The following is a 22,620-nucleotide window of genomic DNA, read 5'->3' on the forward strand; positions in this document are numbered from 1 at the left end:
CCACACTGACATCTCCACATCATGATCTTATTGAATGGTGGAATAAACTTGAGGGGCAGAGTGGCCGAGACGTACTTCCCCTATTAACATATGCCCCAAAAGGCATGTGCCTGCCCATCGCTCATCGAGAGGTGTGTGACTGCCTCTTTAACCACTCTCCGAGAGGGGTGCCTGTCCCTTTAACCGCCCCCTGACTGGGATGTGCCTGCCCCCTTAAGCAGCCCCTCCCCCGATGCGTTGCGGCTCTGGATTGTTCTCGCGAGATTATCATCGCACCGGGCGGGAGCGGCCAGAATTGGAGAAGCGGAGCCGATCCCAGAGTGAGTGACTGAGGGAGGGAGTGGGAGTGAGGACGTGAGTGAGGGGAGGGGAGGGGAGGGGAGGGGAGGAGGGGAGGGGAGGGGAGGAGGGGAGGGGAGGGGAGGAGGGGAGGAGGGGAGGGGAGGGGAGGAGGGGAGGAGGGGAGGGGGCGCGATCGACGCAGAGGTGAGAGGGAGGGAACTCGCATTCTCCAGCCGCTGTCCCGAACCCAGTATCCGCCGGTCCCGGTGAGCCTCCCGGCTCTAATCCCCGTTACTCGGCTTCTCCCCTCATGAGTCCCCGTCTGACAGCGGCCCCGCACTGAGGGAGGGGAGTGAGGAGGTGAGGGAGGGGCGGGGCGGAGGGGCGGGGGGAGGGGGGGCGGGGCGGGGGGAGGGGGGGGCGGGGCGGGGGGAGGGGGGGCGGGGCGGGGGGGAGGGGTGGGGGGTGGACGAGGGAAGGGGCAGGGGTGGGGGCGGGGGGTTGGGGGTGGGGGTTGGGTGGTGGGGGGGAGGGGCGGGGGCAGGGAGAGGGGAGGGGCGCAGGTGGTGGGGGGGGAGAAGGGAGGGGCTGGGGAGAAGGGAGGGGCGGGGGTGGTGAGGGGGTGGGGAGAGGGGAGGGGTGGGGGTGGTGAGGGGGCGGGGAGAGGGGAGGGGTGGGGGTGGTGAGGGGGCGGGGAGAGGGGAGGGGTGGGGGTGGTGAGGGGGCGGGGAGAGGGGAGGGGTGGGGGTGGTGAGGGGGCGGGGAGAGGGGAGGGGTGGGGGTGGTGAGGGGGCGGGGAGAGGGGAGGGGTGGGGGTGGTGAGGGGGCGGGGAGGGGTGGGGGTGGTGAGGGGGCGGGGAGAGGGGAGAGGGGAGGGGTGGGGGTGGTGCGGGGGTGGTGAGGGGGTGGGGAGGGGGGGGTGGTGAGGGGGCGGGGGTGGTGAGGGGGCGGGGAGAGGGGAGGGGCGGGGGTGGTGAGGGGGCGGGGAGGAGAGGGGAGGGGCGGGGGTGGTGAGGGGGCGGGGAGAGGGGAGGGGCGGGGGTGGTGAGGGGGCGGGGAGGAGAGGGGAGGGGCGGGGGTGGTGAGGGGGCGGGGAGGAGAGGGGAGGGGCGGGGGTGGTGAGGGGGCGGGGAGGGGAGGGGCGGGGGTGGTGAGGGGGTGGGGAGGAGAGGGGAGGGGCGGGGGTGGTGGGGGGCGGGGAGGGGCGGGGGCGGGGAGGGGGCGGGGAGGAGAGGGGAGGGGTGGGGGTGGGGAGGGGTGGGGGCGGGGAGGGGGCGGGGAGGAGAGGGGAGGGGCGGGGGTGGTGAGGGGGCGGGGAGGAGAGGGGAGGGGCGGGGGTGGTGGGGGGCGGGGAGGAGAGGGGAGGGGCGGGGGTGGTGGGGGGCGGGGAGGAGAGGGGCGGGGAGGGGGCGGGGAGGAGAGGGGCGGGGAGGGGGCGGGGAGGAGAGGGGAGGGGCGGGGGCGGTGAGGGGGAGGAGAGGGGAGGGGCGGGGGCGGTGAGGGGGCGGGGAGGAGAGGGGAGGGGCGGGGGCGGGGAGGAGAGGGGAGGGGCGGGGAGGAGAGGGGAGGGGCGGGGGCGGTGAGGGGGCGGGGAGGAGAGGGGAGGGGCGGGGGTGGGGAGGGGGCGGGGAGGAGAGGGGAGGGGCGGGGGAGGGGAGGGGCAGGGGTGGTGAGGGGGCGGGGAGGAGAGGGGAGGGGCGGGGGTGGTGAGGGGGCGGGGAGGGGCGGGGGTGGTGAGGGGGCGGGGAGGGGCGGGGGTGGTGAGGGGGCGGGGAGAGGGGAGGGGCGGGGGTGGTGAGGGGGCGGGGAGGAGAGGGGAGGGGCGGGGGTGGTGAGGGGGCGGGGAGGAGAGGGGAGGGGCGGGGGTGGTGAGGGGGCGGGGAGGAGAGGGGAGGGGCGGGGGTGGTGAGGGGGCGGGGAGGAGAGGGGAGGGGCGGGGGTGGTGGGGGGCGGGGAGGAGAGGAGAGGGGAGGGGCGGGGGTGGTGGGGGGCGGGGAGGAGAGGAGAGGGGAGGGGCGGGGGTGGTGAGGGGGCGGGGAGGAGAGGGGAGGGGCGGGGGCGGGGCGGGGGCGGTGAGGGGGCGGGGAGGAGAGGGGAGGGGCGGGGAGGAGAGGGGAGGGGCGGGGGCGGGGAGGAGAGGGGAGGGGCGGGGGCGGTGAGGGGGCGGGGAGGAGAGGGGAGGGGCGGGGGCGGTGAGGGGGCAGGGAGGGGCGGTGAGGGGGCGGGGAGGAGAGGGGAGGGGCGGGGGCGGGGAGGAGAGGGGAGGGGGCGGGGAGGAGAGGGGAGGGGCGGGGGCGGTGAGGGGGCGGGGAGGAGAGGGGAGGGGCGGGGGCGGTGAGGGGGCGGGGGCGGTGAGGGGGCGGGGAGGAGAGGGGAGGGGCGGGGGCGGTGAGGGGGCGGGGAGGAGAGGGGAGGGGCGGGGGCGGGGAGGGGGCGGGGAGGAGAGGGGAGGGGAGGGGCGGGGGTGGTGAGGGGGCAGGGAGGAGAGGGGAGGGGCGGGGGTGGTGAGGGGGCGGGGAGGGGCGGGGGTGGTGAGGGGGCGGGGAGGGGCGGGGGTGGTGAGGGGGCGGGGAGGGGCGGGGGTGGTGAGGGGGCGGGGAGGAGAGGGGAGGGGCGGGGGTGGTGAGGGGGCGGGGAGGAGAGGGGAGGGGCGGGGGTGGTGAGGGGGCGGGGAGGAGAGGGGAGGGGCGGGGGTGGTGAGGGGGCGGGGAGGAGAGGGGAGGGGCGGGGGTGGTGAGGGGGCGGGGAGGAGAGGGGAGGGGCGGGGGTGGTGAGGGGGCGGGGAGGAGGGGAGGGGCGGGGGTGGTGAGGGGGCGGGGAGGAGAGGGGAGGGGCGGGGGTGGTGAGGGGGCGGGGAGGAGAGGGGAGGGGCGGGGGTGGTGAGGGGGCGGGGAGGAGAGGGGAGGGGAGGGGGCGGGGAGGAGAGGGGAGGGGCGGGGGTGGTGAGGGGGCGGGGAGGAGAGGGGAGGGGCGGGGGTGGTGAGGGGGCGGGGAGGAGAGGGGAGGGGTGGGGGTGGTGAGGGGGCGGGGAGGGGCGGGGAGGAGAGGGGAGGGGCGAGGGGGCGGGGAGGAGAGGGGAGGGGCGGGGAGGAGAGGGGAGGGGCGGGGGCGGGGGAGGAGAGGGGAGGGGCGGGGAGGAGAGGGGAGGGGCGGGGGCGGGGAGGAGAGGGGAGGGGCGGGGAGGAGAGGGGAGGGGCGGGGAGGAGAGGGGAGGGGCGGGGGTGGGGAGGGGGCGGGGAGGGGTGGGGGAGGGGCAGGGGTGGTGAGGGGGCGGGGAGGAGAGGGGAGGGGCGGGGGTGGTGAGGGGGCGGGGAGGGGAGGGGCGGGGGTGGTGAGGGGGCGGGGAGGGGAGGGGCGGGGGTGGTGAGGGGGCGGGGAGGGGAGGGGCGGGGGTGGTGAGGGGGCGGGGAGGGGAGGGGCGGGGGTGGTGAGGGGGCGGGGAGGGGAGGGGCGGGGGTGGTGAGGGGGCGGGGAGGGGAGGGGCGGGGGTGGTGGGGGGCGGGGAGGAGAGGGGAGGGGCGGGGGTGGTGAGGGGGCGGGGAGGGGAGGGGCGGGGGTGGTGAGGGGGCGGGGAGGGGCGGGGGTGGTGAGGGGGCGGGGAGGAGAGGGGAGGGGAGGGGGCGGGGAGGAGAGGGGAGGGGCGGGGGTGGTGAGGGGGCGGGGAGGAGAGGGGAGGGGTGGGGGTGGTGAGGGGGCGGGGGGAGAGAGGGGAGGGGCGTGGGGCGGGGAGGAGAGGGGAGGGGCGGGGAGGAGAGGGGAGGGGCGGGGGCGGGGAGGAGAGGGGAGGGGCGGGGGCGGGGAGGAGAGGGGAGGGGCGGGGGCGGGGAGGAGAGGGGAGGGGCGGGGAGGAGAGGGGAGGGCGGGGGTGGGGAGGGGGCGGGGAGGGGAGGGGCGGGGGTGGTGAGGGGGCGGAGAGGGGAGGGGCGGGGGGTGGTGAGGGGGCGGGGAGGGGTGGGGGAGGGGCAGGGGTGGTGAGGGGGCGGGGAGGAGAGGGGAGGGGCGGGGGTGGTGAGGGGGCGGGGAGGGGAGGGGCGGGGGTGGTGAGGGGGCGGGGGTGGTGAGGGGGCGGGGAGGAGAGGGGAGGGGGCGGGGGTGGTGAGGGGGCGGGGAGGGGAGGGGCGGGGGTGGTGAGGGGGCGGGGAGGGGAGGGGCGGGGGTGGTGAGGGGGCGGGGAGGAGAGGGGAGGGGTGGGGGAGGGGCAGGGGTGGTGAGGGGGCGGGGAGGAGAGGGGAGGGGTGGGGGTGGTGAGGGGGCGGGGAGGAGAGGGGAGGGGCGGGGAGGAGAGGGGAGGGGCGGGGGTGGTGAGGGGGCGGGAGGGGAGGGGCGGGGGTGGTGAGGGGGCGGGGGGGTGAGGGGGCGGGGAGGAGAGGGGAGGGGCGGGGGTGGTGAGGGGGCGGGGAGGGGAGGGGCGGGGGTGGTGAGGGGGCGGGGAGGGGAGGGGCGGGGGTGGTGAGGGGGCGGGGAGGGGAGGGGCGGGGGTGGTGAGGGGGCGGGGGGAGAGGGGAGGGGTGGGGGGGAGGGGAGGGGCGGGGGTGGTGAGGGGCGGGGGATGGGGAGGGGTGAGGGGGGTGGGGGGTTGGACGGAGGGTTGAGGAGGTGGGAGTGTTGTCATGTTATTCAGTTGTAATGGGATGTGGGGAGAAATGAGGTCAAGACTTGAATGCATGACTTTAACATGGGGCTCTATTATCACTGCCCCATTTTTCACCCAGTCCAAACATTGAGAGGAGGAAGAACTTGTAGGGCGCTGTAGCCGAGAAAGCAGCTGGAGTTATGTTGTAGTGCGATGATGATGATGATCTGATTGTTACAGTTGTCTGAATGCAAACAAACACTTCAATTAGTGCTACTTCAATCTATTGTCCTTTTGTAACCGATATAATTGCTGAGCTGTTTCATTGGATATTTTTGGACGGGTATGTTTTCCATAGCTTGTCTAAATTAGCTGAAAACTGATATTTTGTTCAACCTCAACTATTGCTACAATGAGAACAGCTGAACATGTTTAAATTATAGTGTTTCTGGTGCTTGGAGTCTTTGTCATCCCTTTTATATTGTGTGAAAACCTTTGAAATCCTAAATACATGTTTTTTGAAGAATCATTTAAGGTAATTTTATGATAAAAGTGTGGGGTATTCTTGTTAGGAAATGGAACATTTGCCCATTTTGGGTGTATATTGTTTCTAACAACTCAGTTTTAACACAGTTAGTCAAACTTCCTTAAATCTATTATACCCCAACAATAATCCTAATCTTACAAGAGCCTTTCATTGAAGATCTGACTTTGGAGAAAAGCATCGCATGATTGATAGATGAGCTACAATTCCCAATGTTTCTGCGTTTGTGAAACTGAGCAGGAGTTTCTCATCTCCATGCTGCCCTTGACAATATCATTCTAAAGTTACAGAGTTAATTTTAACGTGAATACTGATATTACTCAGCTCTTCCTCATTGCCATTTCTCTCGACTTTACTACTACCATATTATCCAACTGCTGATCTGACCATCATAGAATCTACAGTGCAAAAAGAGGCCATTTGGCTCATCATGCCTGCACTGACAACAATCTCACCCAGGTTCTATTCCTGTAAACTCATATATTTATCCTCCTCTTTTCCCTGATACCAAGCGCAATTTAGCATAGCCAATCCACTTAACCTGCACATCTTCGGACTGTGGGAGGAAAGAAGCATGCTGAGGAAGCCCACAAAGATACGGGGAGAATGCAAACTCCACACGGTCAGTGACCTGAGGCCGGAATTGAACCCGGTCCCTGGTGCTGTGAGGCAGCAGTGTTAACCACTAAGTGGATGAGCAGAAATTTCCTCCGATTAAATGTTGGGAAGACTGATTTTTGGTCTTCGTTCCAAACTCTTCCCCAGATACTGACTTTATCTCTGTCCCTAACAACAGTCTGACATCTAGCCAGTCTGTTCATGATCTTGGTGTTTCATTGGATCCTGAGTTAAGATTTTTGCCCTCCCTAAGACTGCCTTTTTCCACGTCCATGGCATTCAACTTCCCTTATCTGAACTCATCTGCTGCTTAAACCACATCTTTGTTATTTCTAGATTCAACTATTCAGAGACATTCCTGGCTGGCTTCCCACATTTTTTCCTCCATAAAGTTGAGGTTTTCCAAAGCTCTGCTTCTCGTGTCTTAACTCGCAGCAAGTTTGTTTGTATGCTGACCTGCATTGATTCCCAGGCAAACAACATCTTGTTTGTAAGTCCCACCATGGCCTCCTCTTTTCTTTCCCCCTCCTCATCTCTAATCTTCTCCAGCCCTCTCACCCTTTCAGTATCTGCAGTACTTTAATTTTTGTGCATTTTCAATCATCATTGTTCCACCATTAGTGACTGTGCGTTCAGTTGTCTGGGCACTAAGCTCTGAAATTCCCTCCCTGCACATCTCCACCTGTCTGTCACTTTGCTCCTTAAAGTTTATCTCTTGGTCATCTGATCTAATATCTCCTTTTGTGGTTCAATATCCGACTTTTGTAATATGTTTATGAAGTGCCTTAAAGTCTCATTACAGTAAACGCATACATAGATATAAGTTGATGGACAAAGCAGAAATCTGATCTATTTTCAGTTTGTTTTGTCGTCTCATTTAGTGTATTGGAATTCTTGGGACCCACTGTGGCAGTAATCAGAATATCTTCCGCTATCACCATTGGTACACTCATTTGCTTATTTGCCACTATGAAGCTCCGTAGATTGTGCTTGATAAGCATAATAGTATAGGTCGACTTGTGAAAATTATAACTGCCTAACAATGAATTTACAAAATTATTCATCTTGTGTTTATGCTCATCAACTTTGACTCTGTTTGTAACTCGTTTCAACCATGTATTTGAATTCTTACTGTGTATCTGGATGCTAGACACACTGCACATATTGCTAGGATTCCAGCGGGCCACGTTAAGGAATGTTTTAAATATTTCTGTTTCCTCTTGAACTGCAAAAAATGGTCAGCAGTTTATTCTGACTTCTAGGAACTTTATTCTGGCTGTTTTTGCTGGGGCATTTTGAATTGCATGGTACTGGGGGAGTTCCAGATCAATTGCTGAACTATACAAAATGGCAATTGCCACATGAAACCCTTCCAGGAAAAAAGCTAAAGTAACCAAATCCTTCTGGCTCCCTCACCATTGTGTCAGTGAGCAGGAAAAAATCTGACCTGATCAGATGCCTGTTTTTCATCATGATTTCCTCCAACTTGTATTTTAACTCCTTGTCTATATGGTTTATAATATTTCATTTTGTTTGCTACTGTGTGCCATTAGTTAGCATTTTAAGCTTTTGAGTCTGAGCTTCTTGGGCTTCCTTCCACTTCATTTTTAATTATTTGAGTATGATTTTTTTTCCAATGTGTTTATGGTTGTCTGCTTTGACTTTCACCTGTAGCTGTCCTAGTATCCTTTCTAATTCATTGATTTGAACTGTATGCATTAACTTGGCATCATGTGCAAATTTCACCACTTTGTATTGATCCTGAATCTGCCATTTTAATTAGAAACACACGTGGTTCTATCGCTGAATCTTGGGGCATCCAACTCAACAGCTTTCTCCTTCCCTGGATGCCGGCATAAGAACACAAGAACAAAAGAAATAGGAGCAGGAGTAGGCCATCTAGCCCTTCGAGCCTGCCCCACCATTCAATAAGATCATGGCTGATCTGTCGTGGCTCAGTTCCACATTCCTGCCCTCTCCCCATAACCCTTAATCCCCTCTCTTATCAAAAACCCATCAACCCGCATCTTAAAAATATTTAGCGAGGTAGCCTCCACCACTTCAACGGGCAGGGAATTCTAGAGATTCACCACCCTTTGAGTGAAAAAGTTCTTCCTCAACTCCGTTCTAAACTGCCCCCCCTTTATCTTGAGGCTGTGCCCCCTAGTCCTACTATCCTTTCTGAGCGGGAAGAGTCTCTCCACCTCTATCCTATCCATCCCATTCATCATCTTATATGTCTCAATGAGATCTCCCCTCATTCTTCTAAACTCTAACGAGTACAAGCCTAGTTTATTCAGCCTCTCCTCATAGCTCAATCCCTTCAACTCTGGCATCAGCCTAGTAAACCTCCTCTGCACTCCCTCCAAGGCCAAAATATCCTTGCGTAAGTACGGCGCCCAAAACTGCACACATTACTCCAGCTGCGGCCTCACCAATGCCCTATACAGCCGCAGCAAGACCTCCCTACTTTTATATTCAATCCCCCTTGCTATGAAGGCCAGCATCCCATTAGCCTTCCTGACCACCTGCTGCACCTGCAGGCTGGGTTTTTGTGACTCATGCACAAGGACCCCGAGGTCCCTCTGCACCGTCGCCTGCTGCAGTTTTTCGCCATGTAAGTAATAATCCTTCCTACGATTATTCCTACCAAAGTGGACCACCTCGCACTTGCCAACATTGAATTCCATTTGCCAGTTCCTGGCCCATTCGCCCAGCCTATCTAGATCCTTCTGTAGACTCTCCACACCCGCCGTTCCACCAATCTTGGTGTCATCAGCAAATTTCGACACCATACACTCGGTTCCCTCCTCCAGATCATCTATATAAATGGTAAATAGCTGAGGCCCCAGCACTGACCCCTGGGGCACTCCACTAGTCACCAACCGCCAATCCGAATAGCACCCATTGACCCCCACTCTCTGCCTCCTATTTGACAACCAATCCTCTATCCACGCTAACACCCTACCCCCAACTCCATGTCCCCTGACCTTCTGCAATAACCTCTTGTGAGGTACCTTGTCAAACGCCTTCTGAAAATCTAGAAAGACCACATCCACCAGCTTTCCTCTATCCACCGCCCTAGACACATCCTCATAGAACTCCAGTAAATTTGTCAGACATGACTTCCCCTTAACGAAACTGTGCTGCGTCTGCTCTATCAAGCAATTCCCCTCAAGATGCCTCGCTATTTCCTCCTTGATGACGGATTCTAACATTTTACCTACAACAGATGTTAAACTAACTGGCCTATAATTCCCTGCCTTTTGCCTGGCACCCTTCTTAAACAACGGCGTAACATTAGCCGTTTTCCAATCTTCCGGCACTTCCCCGGAATCCAGCGACGTTTGGAAAATAACCACCAAGGCATCCACTATCACCTCCGCCATTTCTTTCAGAACCCTCGGATGCATTCCATCCGGTCCTGGGGACTTGTCCACAATCAGTCCCTCCAGTCTGTCGAGCACCGCCTCTCTAGTAACAATAATGTCATTGAGACCCTCCAGTCCTACCACCTTTCCATCTCTAACACCCGGCAAATTATTCTCATCCTCCTCTGTGAAGACCGAAACAAAAAAGTTATTCAAGACCTCAGCCATTTCCCCATCCCCTACCACTAAGTCCCCCTTCTCATCCTCTAAGGGTCCAACGTTCACCCTAGCCAGCCTCTTCCTTTTTATATATTTATAAAAACTCTTGCTATCCTTTTTTATATTAAGCGCTAGCCCAGCTTCATAGTTACTCCTACCCTTCTTTATCAAATTCTTTGTGAATCTTTGACATTTAAACCTCTCCCAATCCTCTTCTCGCCCACTACTCTTAGCTACTCTAAACGCCTCTGCTTTTAATTTAACACTTTCCTTCACCTCCTTCGTTATCCACAGCTGATTACCTCTCCTCCTACGGTCCTTTTTGACCATCGGAATAAATTTCTGCTGAGCACCAAGAAAGATCTCCTTAAAGATCCTCCACTGCTCCTCAGCAGACCTACCTTCCAACGCGCTCCCCCAGTCAACATTCGCCAATTCTTCTCTCATCCTACCGTACTCCCCTCTGTTCAAACAAAGGACGCGTGTCCGGGAACCCACTTTCTCCTCCTCCATCTGCACCAGAAACTCCACCATACAATGATCACTCTCCCCAAGAGGATCCTTCACCGCAAGGTCCCTAATTCTACCCGCCTCATTACATAATACCAGATCCAAGATAGCTCGCTCCCTCATCGGCTCCAACACACACTGTTCAAGGAAACTATCCCGGCAGCATTCCAAGAACAACTCCTCGAGCCCACCGCGTCCAACATGGGTCGACCAATCAATATGCAGATTGAAATCCCCCATAATTACGGCCATCCCATTCCTGCACGCTGCACTTATTTGCGCGTTAACAGCCCGCCCCACCTCCAGATCATTATTCGGGGGCCTATAGACGACACCCACCAGCGTCTTCCTCCCTTTGCTGTTCCTAATCTCCACCCACAACGATTCCACTTTCTGCTTTTTGGCTCCAGTATCATCCCTTGCTACCACCCTGTTGCTATCCTTAATCAGCAGAGCTACGCCCCCCCCTTTTTCCACCTGCATATCCTTCCTAAACACTTGATACCCCTGGACATTCAGCTCCCAGTCTCTGTCACCTTGCAGCAACGTCTCTGTAATGGCCACCAGATCATATCCATTTGTGCTGATCTGCGCCACCAACTCATCCACTTTATTCCGAATGCTTTGTGCATTCAGATAAAGTGCCTTCATCCCAGCCTTCACCTGGACCCTATTTGCCGGTACGCCACCAACCATACTCACACCCCCTACTCCCTTTATTATTGGGACATACTCGGCCTCTTCCCTTACCTGTACCATCTCCTTAACTTTAGGCCTCGTAATGTCACCTACCCTCGCACCCTCCCCCCCCCCCCCCCCCCCCCCCCCAATTAATTTAAATCCCTGTCTACAGTCCTCTTCACACGATTCGCCAGGACTCTGGTCCCAGCACAGTTCAGACCAACCCCATCCGGCGTTGGACTGGGGTAAACACAATAAGAAGTCTCAGACTGCCAGGTTAAAATCCAACAAGTTTATTTGGTAGCACAAGCCACTAGCTTTTGGAGTGCTGCTTCTTCATCAGGTGAGTGGGATTTTAGTTCACAAACAGGACATATAAAGAGACATAAACTCTACAAAATAATGGTTGGAATGTGAGTCTTTACAAGTAATCAAGTCTTCAAGGCACAGACAATGTGAGTGGAGAGAGGGATAATCACAAGTTAAAGAGATGTGTATTGTCTCCAGCCAGGACAGTTAGTGAGATTTTATAAGCCCAGGCAAGTCATGGGGGTTACAGATCGTGTGACATGAACCCAGGGTCCTGGTTGAGGCCATCCTCATGTGTGGAACTTGACTATCAGTCTCTTGTATGTTGTGAAGGCCACCTTGAAGAACGCTTATCCGAAGATCAGAAGCCGAATGCCTGTGGCCGCTGAAATGTTCCCCAATAGGAAGAGACCACTCTTGCCTGGTGATTGTTGAGCAGTGTTCATTCATCCGTTGTCGTAGTATCTGCATGGTCTCCCCAGTATACCATGCCTCGGGACATCCTTTCCTGCAGTGTATCAGATAGACAATGTTGACCGAGTTGCAAGTGTATGTGCCATGTACCTGGTGGATGGTGTTCTCACGTGAGATGATGGCATCTGTGTTGATGATCTGGCACATTTTGCAGAGGTTACTGTGGCAGGGTTGCGTGCAGTCGTGGTTAGCGTTCTTCTGAAAGCTGGGTAGTTTGCTGCAGACAATGGTCTATTTTGAGGATGTGCGGTTGTTTGAAGGCAAGAAGTGGAGGTGTGGGGATGGCCTTGGCAGGAGGTTCATCTTCATCAATGACATATTTTGAAGGCCTTGGAGAAGATGTCATAGCTTCTGTGTTCAGGGGAAGTACTGGATGATGAAGGGTACTCTGTCCACCATGTCTCGTGTTTGTCTTCTGAGGAGCTCGGTGAGGTTTTTTTTGTTGTGGCGCGTCGGAACTGTTGACAGTTCCACAGCGAAAAACTGCACCAACCTCCTCACATTCCAACCGTTGTTTTGTAAATTGAGTTTGTGTCTTTATATGCCCTTTTTGTGAACTGAAATCCCACTGACCTGATGAAGGAGCAGCGCTCCGAAGGCTAGTGGCTTGTGCAACCAAATAAACCTGTTGGACTTTAACCTGGTGTAGTGAGACTTCTTACTGTGCTATTTCAAGTACTTGCTGTTTTCTCCTGTTTAACCCAAAGTCCCTTGTCAGCTCGCAAGAAATTTTGTTGCTAAAATGTGTGAGCACTGTTGACTCTTTTAGTCTTGTGGTTTCAGATAATCAAGCTAACACTTTATTAATAGCATTGCCTGCATTGTTGCAAAGCATAATTACACAGTCTGGGAATAGAGGTAGTGGTTTGAATTTTTTTCATATGTCTAGCAGACAACAGCTAAATAACTTGTAATTACATTTTTAACTACCCTCAAGATTGTTTGGATTATTTTTCAGTTTATTTTTATCTCATTCTTTGCAGGTTAAAAAAACACAACGTTACAATACAAATTCTCCATGTTGTAAAGTCATAGTTTTGCAGCTTGGAGATAGGCCCTCCGGCCCAAGTTGTCCATGCCGCACCCTTTTTTTTTAAACCCCTAAGCTAGTCCCAATTGCCCATATTCCTCTACCTGTCATACCCACGTAATTGTCTAAATGCTTTTATAAAGACAAAATTATACTTCTGCTACTACCTCTGACAGCTTGTTCCAGACACCACCCACTTTGTGAAAAAATTGCCCCACTGGGCCCTTTTGTATTTCTCCCCTTTCACCTTAAACCTATGCCCTTTAGTTTTAGATTTCCCTACTTTTGGGAAAAGATATTGACTGTCTAGCTGATCTATGTCCCTCATTACAGATCTCTATAAGATCACCCCTAAGCCTTCTACGCTCCACAGAAAAAAGTCCCAGTCAATCCAGCCTTTCCTTATAATTCAAACCATCAATTCCCGGTAGTATCCTAGTAAATCTCTTCTGCACTCTTTCTATTTAATAATATCCTTTCTATAATAGGGTGACTGGAACTGCACAGTGTTCCGAGTGTGGCCTTACCAATGTCTTGTGCAACTTCAACAAGACATCCCAACTCGTGTATTCCGTGTTCTGACCAATGAAACCAAGCATGCTGAATGCCTCCTTCACCACTTTGTCCACCTGTGAGTCCACTTTCAAGGAGCTGTGAACCTGTACTCCTAGATCTCCTTTGCTCTGTAACTCTCCCCAACACCCTAACATTAACTAAGTCCTGCCCTGGTTCAGTCTACCAAAATGCATTACCTCACATTTTTCTAAATTAAACTCCATCTGCCATTCATCAGCCACCAGCCCAATTGACAAAGATCCCGTTGCAATTTGAGATATGCTTCACTGTCCACTATGTCACCAATCTTGGTATCATCTGCAAACGTCCTAATATTGCCTCCTATATTCTCTTCCAAATCGTTAGTATAAATGACAAATAACAGCGGATCCAGCACCTATCCGTGAGACACACTGCTGGTCGCTGGTCTCCAGTTTGAAAAACAATCCTCTACAACCACTCTCTGACTTTTGTCATCAAGCCAATTTTGTATCCATTTTGCTACCTCACCCTGGATCCTGTGAGATTTAAGCGTATGCAACAACCTACCACGTGATACCTTGTCAAAGGCCTTGCTAAAGTCCGTGCAGACAACATCAACTGCACTGCCCTCATCTACCTTCTTGGTTACACCTTCAAAAAACTCAATTAAATTTGTGAGACATGATTTTTCCACACTCAAAGCCATGCTGACATTCCCCAATCAGTCCTTGCGTCTCTAAATACCTGTAGATCTTGTCTCTCAAAATACTTTCCAACAACTTACCCACCACAGATGTGAGGCTCACTGGCCTCTGGTGAGGTTCCCAGTTTTTCCCTGCAGCCCTTTTTAAACAAAGGCACAACATTTATCAACCTCCAGTCTTTAGGCATCTCACCTCTGGCTGTTGATGATTCAAATATCTCTGCTAGGGGACCTACGGTTTCCTCCCTAGCATCCCACAATGCCCTGAGATACACTTTGTTAGGTCCTGGAGATTTATCTACCTTGACGCACTTTAAGATTTCCAGCATCACCTTCTTTGTAATATGTACACTCCTCAAAATATCACTATTTATTTCCGTTAACATCAATGCTTTTCTCGTCAGTAAGTACTGATGAGAAGTGTGTTGTAACGTGATTTTTAGGAGGTCCTTTTTCAGGTTTACAGTCTGGTGGTTTTGTCACGTGCACCCTTATCATGGTGTATTTCAATCCTTCAGTGTGCTTTCTTTACAGTGGTTGCTGTAGAATCAAAGCTTGCAGTGCTGAAACTGTTCATTTAACCCCAGGTGTTTTTCCTGCAATGTCTAATCTGGTTATGTTACTAGCTAGATGGGACTATGCAGGATTTCTCATGCTCAGCTTCTGATTTGTGGTTCCTGGTCTGAGGTGTTTGGCAGGATGGTGAAGTTATCTCAAATGTAATTTTTCTTATTTTATGAAGAAAGATGAAAAATGCTTGTATTTGTAAAGCACTTATGATCTCGACACCTCAAAGCAATTTATTTTGAAAGAACTTCATTGGCTGTATAGTTGCGGTTGTAGTTATCAATTTGCAAACAGTAGTATGATAACCAGATAAACTGAGGGATACATATGTCAGGAAACAGTGGTAAGTCACATTAAATTCTCAGATTTCTTAGCTGACACCTCAGTAGTGGAGTGGCGTGTTGGCTTGGATATATTGTGCTCAAGTTCTAAGAGTAGGACTTGATTCTTCAATCTTTTGACCTGGACAACTATTCTACTGACTGAGTCATTGCCTAACACTGTACAACAGGTATAATGGACCAATGGGATGGTACAGTGCTAACCACTACTGCCTCACAGCACCAGGGACCCAGGTTCAGTTCCCAGCTTGGGTCGCTGTCTGTGGGGAGTTTGCCCTGTGTTGCATGGGTTTCCTCCATCATCCAAAAGACGTGTAGGTCAGGTGTTTTGGCCATGCTCAATTCTCCCTCAGTGTACCCAAACAGGTGCTAGAGTGTGGCAACTAGGGGATTTTCACAGTAACTTAATTGCAATGTTAATGTAAGCCTACTTGTGACACTTTTAAAAATGTTAAACAATGGTCTGTTGCTGTGATTCTATGCGATGTACTGAATTGGCAGTCTCCAAGGAGAGTCCTTTACATTTTGTTCCCTCCCTCACCATCCATTGTGAACAAATTGTGTTCTAGTTCACTGCAAACAGTTTTAAATGAACATATGTGTGCTATCCAAGGGAGTGAAGGATTTAATGAAGTTCTTTTTGGCTTTCCTCGATTTGGATCATTTGATATCACATCAAGAACAGAATTCATTCAGATTTCACTTTACATTGTTCAATTTGCATGGAACATCATAACAATGATTAGTTTAAAAGTAATTAACAGTATGAGAAACATTTTGGATGTTCCAAAGATATAGTAAATTTTATAAAGGACAGCTCCATTTACTGACAAATTTTCCAAAGCCATTTATTTGATTTATTTCAATTATTTTCCTTCATAACTTTGTTCCATTGTGAATAGTTCTGCCTTTTTTTCTTTCCTCCTGAACATTTGGATCCGTAATGGTGTATGGGCTTCATGTACTTGATGCCTTTGGGTGGTTAATTATGAGTAGGCCTCAGCAGTGAGTACAGTTGAGAAGTACATTCCCAGCAGGAGTTGATGAGGGACTGTGTGTAGGATTTCTTGTTTCTTAATCTGGGGCACCCTGGTCCAAGTTAGAATTTGTGATTTTGGCAGTGCTGTTTGTTGCTGCACCCACAGAGCCTTGGAGGATTCCTGAATTCTAATTTTTAAAAATAACAATTTTGTTATGTATCAGTTGTATTCATTCATAATTATTTAAAATATTTCTATTATGTAATCTCAAATTGGTCTACTCACTCCCCAAGCCTCCAATAGTAATCATGTCCAAGTCAGACTTGTCCAAATCATGGCTGAAAGAAGATTCTGGGACTGTGTTAATAAGGTGTTTAACTCTTAATACTAAAGATATTATCCACATTTTGTATTCTACTCTGGTTTTTAATTAAATTTTTGAAGTCCAATTATCTGCATTGCTGTGTAAAGTTCAATTGTGAATATTAATAGCAGCAGGAGTAGACCTTTCCGTGTCTCAAGTCTGGTCCACCAGTCAGTTTGTGTTTGATTTGTACCTCTATCTAATGACTTGTGTCTGAAATTTTAATCAATTCAACAGCCATTTTTGTTTTGGAAGAGAGTGATCCCAATTTTCTACTGTTTTTTTTATTTTTAAAAAAATCCTGATTTCACTCATTGGCCTATCTGCAATTTGATTTTTTTTTCCTGGAATGTGGATGAGGCCAGCATTGGGATGAGGAGAGCATTTCATCACACTCCTGACTTGTGCCTTGTAGATGGTAGACAGGCTCTGGGGAGTTAGGAGGTGAGTTGCTCTGTGCCAAATTCCCAACCTCAGACCTGCTCTTGTAGCCATGGTATTTATATGCTAGTTCGGTTCAGTTTCTGGTCAATGGTAACCCCCCAGGATGTTGATAATAGGGAATTTTGCAATGGTTAATGCCATTGAATGTCAAGGGTAATTGCTTAGATTCTGTTTTGTTGGAGATAATCATTGCCTGGCACTTGGGCGGCACAAATGTTATTTGCCATTTATCAATCCAAGTCTGAATATTGTCCAGATGCTGACGTATGTGGGCATAAGGATATGGAGTTTCTTATAATGGATTGTTATACCAAAAGAAATTGTTTTTCTGTATGTATCTTATCCTTTATCATTTTAAACACCAAAAATAATTTTTTAACCTTCTAAATGGAAGAGAATGCAAGTTACAGTTATATAACCAGTCATCATTATTAACTCCTAATACGTCGCTTCTTTCTGGCGAATATTCTGTCATAGGCCAATATATCTTTGACGTATGTTGTCCAAAATGGAATCAAATGCACTATTCTAGCTTGGGTCTGACCAAAGCTGTGTAACTGGGGCATCACTTTGTACCCTTGCTTCCAAGCCTCTTGAAATAGTCCAGTATTCCGTGAGCTTTTTGATTACTTGTTTTGCCTGTGCACTTGCCTTTTATGATTTGTGTGCTTTGAAACCCAAAATCCTTTGCTCCTTCAGTTTGTCCACTTAACAAACAACTTGCTTTGCTCTAATGCTCCTAACCTAGTGTCATGTAAACTCTTATAACTTTGAAAGAAAATATAAGGTGAAAACTGTGGCCCAGTACAGATCCCTGGGAAGCACCACTACAAGTTGAATCTCAATGTCTCTCTGGCAGTTGCCTGTTCCTAATTGTCCTTGTAAAATTGGTAATGATGTGCAGGTTAGGTTAATTGGCCATGTTAAATTGCCCCTTAGTGATGGGATTAGCTGGGTAAATATGTGGGTTTACATGGATAGGGCCTGGTGGGATTGTCAATGGAGGCTCAGTGGGCCACATGGCCTCCTCCTGTATGGTAGGAGTCTGTGATTCTAAAATATTTTTGGGCAGCATGGTGGCACAGTGGTTAACGTTGCTGCTCACAGTGCCAAGGACCTGGATTTGATTCTGGTCTGGGGTAATTATCTATGTGGAGTTTGCACATTCTCGCCATGTTTGTGTATGTTTCCTCCCACACACTCAAAGATGTGCATGTCAGGTAGTTTGGCCATGTTAAATTGCCCTTCAAGTGTCCAAAGATGTGGAGGTGGGGCATTAGCGGGTTAAATACTTGGGGCTACGGGGATAGGGCAAGGATAGGATGTTCTATCAGTTGTGTGAACTCGATGGACCAAATGGCGGCTTCCTGCACTGTGAGGATTCTATGGATGAACTGCTACAATCCATCTGGTGTAAATGCATCCATACTGTTGTTACGATTGGAGTTCCAGGATTTTGACCCAATGAACTTTGCAGTAACCACCATTTTACAATATGCTTTTGTGTATGGTGCACAGAAAATGCTTTATACAGGGCATACACTGCAGCATTTACAAGTTTAAAACATGCTGTAAGGCAACTTAGCTTTGCACGAATGTCTCTACTTGGGTTCTTTCAGTGCTTTGTTTGCAGCATTGGATTCTTATGTTAAGTAGCCAACAGGATGTGCGATTACGTTGCATGCTGAGAGGGGCTAGTGTAACTGAGTTTCTCATTGAGTAGGTTGTGGTCTGGATTTACGTTTAAAAACAAATAACAGGGTCATTTGAACTTGCTTTGTGTTCAGTCAACTGATTAATCTGTCAGACCTATTTATTCTGCTTTAATGTGTATAAAGCCAGAGGAATCTCCAATTTCCTATCCTATGCTCCAACCATAATTATAATTTATGTTTTGTGGATCGTGTCATTCTAGCTTGCTAAAAATTTATTATTTCTCCTTCCTGGTAATGAGCCCTCATTTTTTCCTTTCCTCCCCAAAAGGTACTGCCTATTGTAACACCTTTGCCTGTTGTCCATGTGCATGCTCTTGGGGTCCATTGCATTGTATTGAGGAGCACATTTCTGTCCAAGGAACTGGAGCCAAACCATGCCTCTTGTCCTCTTGCTGCATTCCCTTCCCATTTCTGAACTCTGGTACCAAGAATGTACTAACTTGCCATTCTGGAAACCTTTTAGTAAAAGGCAAAAGATTTATATGATCTGAAGAGAAACCAGATGTGACCTCGGTATATAGCAGGGATCAAATGTAAAGTTTTACTGCTATTTTTAAATCTCCCTCAGCTGCACAAATTATTATAGCTTTAGGTGTAAGTTGCAAAACTAATTATTAACCCCCTATTCCTCTGCCAAACAAAGATAATCCCTTTTTCCTAAGCTTTCCTGGCAACCAATTACTAACCCATGTTACCAAGTTAATTTCAGTTCTATAATAAAAACAAAATGCTGCAGATGTTGGAAATGCTGAAAATTCTGGGGTCTGGCAACATCTGTGGAGGGATGAATAGTGTTTAAAGTTTTGAGGTCAATGATTTCTTCATTCCACTAAGCTTTTTCTGTTTCTGTTTCCGTTTCCAATTTTGTATGCTTTCATTTTTGTTAATGATTTTTGGTCTGGAATCCACCAAACACTTACTGGAAGCGGACAACATCCAAAGATACTCCCCTATACACCAAGTCGTTGATCCCCTCCAGAAATTCATCTCGCAGTCAGCCATGATCATTTCTTAAATCCATGCTAACGCTTTTTGATTTTGTTAAAATGCTCAGTCACACTGTCACTGAAGATGAATTCTAATAACTTCCTCAAAGCTGACATTAAATTGACGGCTTTGTAGATTTTTGGTTTCTCGTTCCCTCCTGGCTTGAATTTACTGGCATTTTCAAGAGATTGCTTCCAGAGCTGAGGGGTTTGTCTTGTGAAGAGAGATTGGGCAGTTTAGGCCTATGTTTTCTGGAGTTTAGAAGAATGAGAGGAGATTTAATTGAGCAGTACAAGATGAGAGGATTGACAAATTAAATGTGGAGATTATATTCCCTCTTGTAGGGCAGTGTAGAGGTATAGTTTTAAGATAAGGGCTGGCAGATTTAAAACAAAGATGAGAAATTATGAATTTTTAATTGGTAAGGGTTTTAAGGGCTATGGTGAATGGCCAGAAAAGTGGAATTAGGTCCAGCAATGATTGTAATCCAGCAACGATTAATCAGATCAGCAATGATTGTATGCGGAGCAGGTTTGAGGGGATAAATTTCCTGCTCCAAGTTCTGATGATTCTTATGAATTATTCTTGATTATTGGAAAGTTTTGATCCATCTGCAATTTCTCTGCCCTGTATCTTTTAATTTCTGATGGTAGAAACCAAAGGTCCGGAGGCTTGTCTGTTTGTATCCCATTATTTTCTCCTTTCACTTTAAGGATATCTTAAATCCACTCAGTCCCTGTACTTATTTTTAGGTTCCCTCGCAGTTTTATCATCACCTATAAAAGCAGGGAGGTCTTGCTGTACTGTGTGCAGTTTTGGTTGCCATGTTTGCAGAAGGATATATTGGCCTTGGAGGGAGTGCAGAGAAGGTTCACTAGGCTGATACTGGAGATGAGGGGGCTAGCCTAATGAGGAGAGATTGAATAGACTGGGTCTGTGCTCGTTAGAGTTTAGAAGGCTGAGGGGGGATCTTATAGAGACGTATAAGATAATGAAGGGGCTAGCTAGGGTAGAGGTAGAGAGATTCTTCCTGCTTAGAAAGGATAGCAGAACTAGAGGGCACAGCCTCAAAATAAGGTGGGGGGGTGCATTTTAGATTGAGTGAAGAAGTTCCTCCTCAACTCCAAAGGGTGGTGAATCTCTGGAATTCTCTGCCCATTGAAGTGGTGGAGGCTCCCTCACTGAATATATTTAAGTCACGGGTAGATAGGTTTCTGATAGATAGGGGAATTAAGGGTTATGGGGAGAAAGCAGGAAAGTGGAATTGATCCACTTCAGATCAGCCATGATCTTGTAGAATGGCAGGGCAGGCTTGAAGGGCTAGATGGCCTACCCCTGCTCCTATTTCTTATGTTATTATATTGTCTTTAGTGGGCTCCATAACACACTTTTTAATGGAAAACATTTACTGTTAGATTTGTTATTTCTTGCAGGGGTTTTGTTCATTTTTTTGTGCTTTTAAAAATTTTGTTGTATCCATTTATTGTTTTATAACTCTTGGTTGAATTTCCACATTTTCTTGCATTTGTGTAAACCCCAACTAAACGTCTTGTGTTGATACTGTCTGTCTGATCTTGTTTATTGACCACAGTTGCTTAAATGCACAAGTGGAGTTTTTATTTTGCTATCAGAGATATGTACAGGTTTTGTGCCACATCTGCTCCGTTTACATCTCTTGGGTAGAGAATGGAAAATGAAATCCCATGGCACTATTTTGAAAAAAAGCAGGGGAGTTATTCCTGCTGCCATGGCTAATATTTATCCCTCAATCAGCATTACAAAAAGAGATTTTTCTCATGGGTAGAGGTAATATTTTCATGTTTGTGAATATTATATGAAAAACTACTGGATGGATTTCAACAGAACCTGGCACATGGGGCCGAAATAGAAGTGATTAGCTTCTAACGAGGTCCTGGAATTTTTTTAAAGGATCTGTTAAGGGTAGAAGCAGAATCTTTGTTTATTTTTAAGGCAGATTTGGACAGATTAATGATGAGTAAGAGGTTGAAAGGTTTTGGGGGTAAGTGAGAATGTGGTGTTGAAGTTGTCATCAGATCAGCCATGATCTTACTGAATGGTGGAGCAGACTCAAGGGGATGGGTAGCTTGTTCCTAATTTGGGCTAATCGTCTCAGCTCAGCTGTTGTGGTGAAATTTGTCACAGCTGTCAAAACGTGAGCAAAGTTATCAGAACGATTTGTTGGGTGTGGGTTGACCTGAAGCTGCCTCAGTGAAATAGAAGCTCAAAAGTAAAAGCACTTATTTTCTCCCACCTTTTATGGCTACTGAGCATTGTCAAAATTCTCAGAAACCTCGAAAGAGCTGTGCATTTGTAATAACTCAGTTGTGTGCTCCTTTTAGAATGTAGTCACGGTTTGGGATAGATTGTTCTTTAGGGCCATGGAAACAAAAGCCTTGGAATCATTTCTGGAAAGTGAGTGCTGTGCTGGGACTGTAGATTTTAGCAGGAGAACAAACTAAGATGGGCCAAGTGAACTATTTTGTTCATGTTTCCTTTTAGTAGTGAATTATCAAGAACTCATTAATTGCTGGCTCTTTTGAGCTCTCATCAGCTGTGGCTGCCTTTGCTGTGCACTTAAGTTCTTTAGCTATGCAGACCTTGAGTGTGTAAACAGTGAGGAGATAATCAGTTTATTTTGTCTACAAAGGTGCAACTTCAAGAAAATCTTCCTGAAATTGGTCAGTAACAAAAGTTGAATTTTTAATCAAAATATAGATCAGTTTTGCTTCCCGTGGTTTAGTCTGCAGATGTACTAGACAATTGGTATACTGAGTATGTATTATTGAGTGAGTGCACGTAACTCTTCAAATAGCTGAAGTGCAAATAGTGTGATGTGATCAGTAACACTGAGCTAAGAGTGGTTGCCTTTGTGCAAGGTTAACTGTTAACTTTTTAACTGTAATTTTTGAATGAATAATAAGTAATACTGTAACAGCTGGTGAAACAGCCCATGTTATTAATACCTACCTCCTTGTTGCAATATACATATTATTCACCCTTTTCATTTTAGTCCCATTTTCCCCCCCCCTCCATTTTTAGCATTCGCCTACTTTCTAATAAAATGAACTTTTTTAAAAAGCTCTAATGAGTAATTCATTTGCTGTGTTGAACTGTTTTCCAACTCAGTGTCGATTTTTGTATGAATTTTGGAAGGAGAGATGGAGAGGCTTTTCACTGAGGCAGAGCTGTTCTCATTAGCTTCCACTCCAGCAATGCCTCAGATTTTAAAAGTTCTGTGTTCAGATTCCTCTCTGACCTTGCCCCTCTGTGACCCTTCCCAGCCCTGCACCCCTTCAGGAATGGTGTGTTGCACATAGGCACTCTACACCAGCATCCCCTGTTACACATAG

General features: G+C 50.0%; 1 protein-coding gene across 3 annotated transcripts in view; it reads left to right on the forward strand.

Annotated features, from left to right (window-relative positions):
• Positions 1-264: 264 nt before the first annotated feature.
• Positions 265-22,620, forward strand: part of LOC145340865 (septin-2) — an 89,645-nt gene continuing 67,289 nt past the window's right edge. For 2 of the 3 annotated variants that reach the window (XM_080185333.1, XM_080185335.1), the window contains exon 1: positions 265-320. The gene's annotated coding sequence lies outside the window, so the exon portion shown is untranslated. The remainder of the gene's footprint in view (positions 321-22,620) is intronic. The other variant, XM_080185334.1, reaches the window with a different exon arrangement.

The sequence above is a fragment of the Carcharhinus amblyrhynchos genome, chromosome 3 (genome assembly GCF_965287045.1).
Source record: "Carcharhinus amblyrhynchos chromosome 3, sCarAmb.v2.hapA, whole genome shotgun sequence".
NCBI classification, from domain to species: domain Eukaryota; kingdom Metazoa; phylum Chordata; class Chondrichthyes; order Carcharhiniformes; family Carcharhinidae; genus Carcharhinus; species Carcharhinus amblyrhynchos.